The 5,000-nt window shown below is 51.8% G+C and overlaps 1 non-coding gene across 1 annotated transcript in view; it reads left to right on the top strand.

Annotated features, from left to right (window-relative positions):
- Window positions 1-4,488: 4,488 nt before the first annotated feature.
- LOC126417695 (small subunit ribosomal RNA) overlaps window positions 4,489-5,000 on the top strand; it is a 1,909-nt gene continuing 1,397 nt past the window's right edge. The window contains exon 1 of the ribosomal RNA XR_007575764.1: window positions 4,489-5,000. This exon is cut by the window's right edge and continues 1,397 nt beyond it. This is a non-coding gene — a ribosomal RNA (small subunit ribosomal RNA).

The following is a 5,000-nucleotide window of genomic DNA, read 5'->3' as shown; positions in this document are numbered from 1 at the left end:
ACGCCAGCGGATGAACGGCGGAAGTTTCCCGCACTCGTAATGTGCAATCCACACCTATAACTTGCGTTTCATGAAGAGTTATGTCCAATATGCGACATTCCCGCTGTCCCTATACATGAGCTGCGAGCTGTACCACGTACAAGCTACAGACGCGATCGCATTGCTCACTGTACTGATTCCCATGCCGAGCGATCAGCTAGGACGCGCCCCATCCATGTCGGTACCCGTGGGCGTCGCACTCGCAGTCACAAAAAACGCTGGGCAAATATATTTCTCGGAAGAGTAACGACAGTCCGAGCCTCCTGCGTGGGAAGAGTCTTTCTAGGCCCTGACCCACGGGAAGGGTGTAGCTTCCCCCATCCCGGACATTTGACGTCGTCACACTACCGGTATTGACTAATAGACTGATTGCTGATAATCATTAGCCATACACTGGGGGAAACGGCCGACAGGGCCGGCAACATAGTGGAGCCGCAGTGTCACTAATGTACAGAGATAGAACAGTTTCGACTGGAACCAGAGTAACCGTAGACACGGCACTGATTAGTAATAGATGCAGAGCCATCAGAATACAGATAATATATACAACCGTCCCTATACATGCTGAAAGACTCTGCACATAATGAGAACCACACGTCAGCCAGACACTCTTATCACACACTACTCTCTTATCACACACTACTCTCTGCCTGTAACAGGCACACACACACACAATATCTAACCACCAGCATGGAAGAACATCCAGTGCATCCTCTCCGCCACATTACACAATCCACACTATCATAACCAGACCGGGAGGTCCACCCAGAAAACAGAATATCCCACCCTTCCGACATCCGCCATTGCTCAGCTAAGCCACGAACACCCACACATGTCCTACACAGGGGTGCACCCAACATCACAATACTGCCTCCTGTCACAGTACACAAACAATGGCAGGAATGAAAGACACAGATCTGCCACAACCTTGGAATCGGAACGCCGCCTGTCATGAGCCACAAGTGCATCCTGACGTGACAAATCGGATGATCCCGCAGGCATGCACTTACGATAATCACTATCAACGAACCTGCCGCCCCCCCCCCCAAATACACCTTTCCCTACAACAATGTGTACCTTAACCTAAGCTATATTGTACCTTAACTTAAGCTATATCGTACCTTAACCTAACCGACATTGCGCCTTAACCTAACCTACGTTGTACCTTAACCTAACCTACGTTGTACCTTAACCTAACCTACGTTGTACCTTAACCTAACCTACGTTGTACCTTAACCTAACCTACGTTGTACCTTAACCTAACCTACGTTGTACCTTAACCTAACCTACGTTGTACCTTAACCTAACCTACGTTGTACCTTAACCTAACCTACGTTGTACCTTAACCTAACCTACGTTGTACCTTAACCTAACCTACGTTGTACCTTAACCTAACCTACGTTGTACCTTAACCTAACCTACGTTGTACCTTAACCTAACCTACGTTGTGCCTTAACCTAACCCATGTTGTGCCTTAACCTAACCCATGTTGTGCCTTAACCTAACCCATGTTGTGCCTTAACCTAACCCATGTTGTGCCTTAACCTAACCCATGTTGTGCCTTAACCTAACCCATGTTGTGCCTTAACCTAACCCATGTTGTGCCTTAACCTAACCCATGTTGTGCCTTAACCTAACCCATGTTGTGCCTTAACCTAACCCATGTTGTGCCTTAACCTAACCCATGTTGTGCCTTAACCTAACCCATGTTGTGCCTTAACCTAACCCATGTTGTGCCTTAACCTAACCCATGTTGTGCCTTAACCTAACCCATGTTGTGCCTTAACGTAACCCATATTGTGCCTTAACCTAACCCATATTGTACCTTAACCTAACCCATATTGTACCTTAACCTAACCCATATTGTACCTTAACCTAACCCATATTGTACCTTAACCTAACCCATGTTGTACCTTAACGTAACCCATGTTGTGCCTTAACGTAACCCAATTTGTGCCTTAACGTAACCCATGTTGTGCCTTAACGTAACCCAATTTGTGCCTTAACGTAACCCAATTTGTGCCTTAACGTAACCCAATTTGTGCCTTAACGTAACCCAATTTGTGCCTTAACGTAACCCAATTTGTGCCTTAACGTAACCCAATTTGTGCCTTAACGTAACCCAATTTGTGCCTTAACGTAACCCAATTTGTGCCTTAACGTAACCCAATTTGTGCCTTAACGTAACCCAATTTGTGCCTTAACGTAACCCATGTTGTGCCTTAACGTAACCCATGTTGTGCCTTAACGTAACCCATGTTGTGCCTTAACGTAACCCATGTTGTGCCTTAACGTAACCCATGTTGTGCCTTAACGTAACCTAATTTGTGCCTTAACGTAACCTAATTTGTGCCTTAACGTAACCTAATTTGTGCCTTAACGTAACCTAATTTGTGCCTTAACGTAACCTAATTTGTGCCTTAACGTAACCCATGTTGTGCCTTAACGTAACCCATGTTGTGCCTTAACGTAACCCATGTTGTGCCTTAACGTAACCCATGTTGTGCCTTAACATAACCTAATTTGCGCTTTAACGTAACCCATGTTGTGCCTTAACCTAACCTATATTGCGCCTCAACCTAACCTATATTGCGCCTCAACATAACCTATATTGCGCCTTAACCTGACGCACGTTGTCGCTGAACCTGCTCTGTAATTGTTATGCAACTCGTTAAATTAGTGTAGTGTTGCCTAACCGCAACCCTCGCAATATAGTTCGCTATTCGCACTGCCCGGTCCCCTGTGTATCGCGTCATGTTAAACACCTTGCAGGTGTTGCTGACTTTCCACATGCTCCTGCTATACACTCTAATGTGGATAGCAGCAGGACGTACATGCCCCCCCCCCTTCCCCCCTGCCTTCGCAAGCTGGTCGTTGAGAAGTTTGCATGTTCAATGCCCTTCGCATGCCGACGTACTCAGCCTACGTTGTGGTACGGCCTGTCACCTGTCCGCCGATGTACGCAAAACCCACAAACTGTACTGCACATTGGTCCGTATGTACTGAATGATACATCGTGGCACATGTGTGACCGTACGACGACTGCGCCTAGCAACGGCAGACCATACAGTCCAAATATTGTGCACGCAGCTACGTGTCGTCTCCCTATAAGAGCTGGATTGCAGTGTGGTACGCCATTCAGACGTGTGGGAGGAACGGACGCCCTGGATGGCGATCAGCATGAGCAGTCTGTTGATGTGGTGGAGCGTGTATTCGGACGTAGTCGTCTCTTCTCACACACCGTGATAGCATGTTGCACCGCGTTCCACATCTGCGACATCCTGCAGAGGCCGGCTGACAGTCGTTCGCGCAATGGACACCGCATACGTACGGGGGCTACCTTCCACGTGTTCTCGAGGCGTGCACATGTTGTTGCGTCTATGTGGGCAGACGTAGTGTGTTGTGACACCTGACACAGGCATGCAATACTCGTTGCAAATGGCGATGGACGTCTACGTTTGCTGGTGACGTTACGCAAATGAACAACAGGTAACCCGTTGTGGTGCGGTTGTTCTCGCTAGAGGTGAATCAGTGTTGGCGACGATCGGTCGAGCTATTAACCGGTTGTTTCAGGGATACCCACCATGCCCACGAACGTGAAAGGGGACCCACCATGCCCACGAACGTGAAAGGGGATCTGGGTGTGAGGCGATACGCGGCGGTGGCTGGGTGGGACCGTCCCCGGCCGGTGAGGGGGGGCCGCCCGGCGTGCTGGCAGCGCGGTGCGTGGGCGCACGCGCTACAGCCGGCTGGTGGGGGCGGCCAGTGGCAGGCGCGCCGGCCGACGGACGCGGCAGGCGGCGCAGCTGCGCGCCGGCGCCCCCTGCTCGCGGCGCCTTGCGGCCAAAGTAGGTCCTCGCGGGCCCGGTGCGAAGCGCGGTGGCCATCTGCAGTGTGCTGGTCCGATTGAGGACTGTGTGCGCTGAGGATGCGCCGCCGCTCGGCGCTCGGCGCCGCGACGCCGTCTGCTGCTCGGTCGCCCCAGCGGTTCTCGCAGGTGGTTTGTATCGCAGCTGTGCGGACGTGTTGGCGCGTGCGCTGTGCTGGGAGAGTTCGCTTCGGCACCCAAGTGGGGCTTTTGTCCTTCTGTGGCGCTGGCGTTGGAGCTGCCGGTCACCGTAGGTGGCGCGTGTTGTCTCCCGCCGGCAATGCCACGACAGCACGCTCCCGGGCCTCTGTCGGCAGCGGCAAGCTCAGTTGGGAGCACGGGTGGTCGCACCTAAAGCGTCTACTCGCCTAACTCCGGGCGATTGCGCCTCTCTCGAACCCGACCAAGTACTTAGGACGGCGCTGCGCGCCGCCGGGACCTGAGAGGGTTTCGAGGTGTGTTGTGCAGGGGAGCTCAGCCTCCTCCTGTTTGCAGAATAATTGAGCGGACGCTTGCGTGTTCGCGCGGGCCCCCGGGACACACTCCTGGGCGGCCGGCTGCTCAGCTCTAGTTGACGCAGCTCCCTGGTTGATCCTGCCAGTAGTCATATGCTTGTCTCAAAGATTAAGCCATGCATGTCTCAGTACAAGCCGCATTAAGGTGAAACCGCGAATGGCTCATTAAATCAGTTATGGTTCCTTAGATCGTACCCACGTTACTTGGATAACTGTGGTAATTCTAGAGCTAATACATGCAAACAGAGTCCCGACCAGAGATGGAAGGGACGCTTTTATTAGATCAAAACCAATCGGTCGGCTCGTCCGGTCCGTTTGCCTTGGTGACTCTGAATAACTTTGGGCTGATCGCACGGTCCTCGTACCGGCGACGCATCTTTCAAATGTCTGCCTTATCAACTGTCGATGGTAGGTTCTGCGCCTACCATGGTTGTAACGGGTAACGGGGAATCAGGGTTCGATTCCGGAGAGGGAGCCTGAGAAACGGCTACCACATCCAAGGAAGGCAGCAGGCGCGCAAATTACCCACTCCCGGCACGGGGAGGTAGTGACGAAAAATAACGATACGGGACTCATCC

The sequence above is a fragment of the Schistocerca serialis genome, chromosome 8, assembly GCF_023864345.2.
Source record: "Schistocerca serialis cubense isolate TAMUIC-IGC-003099 chromosome 8, iqSchSeri2.2, whole genome shotgun sequence".
Classification (NCBI taxonomy): domain Eukaryota; kingdom Metazoa; phylum Arthropoda; class Insecta; order Orthoptera; family Acrididae; genus Schistocerca; species Schistocerca serialis.
Note: the sequence above shows the minus strand (reverse complement) of the source record. Positions and strands in the feature narration are given on the sequence as shown.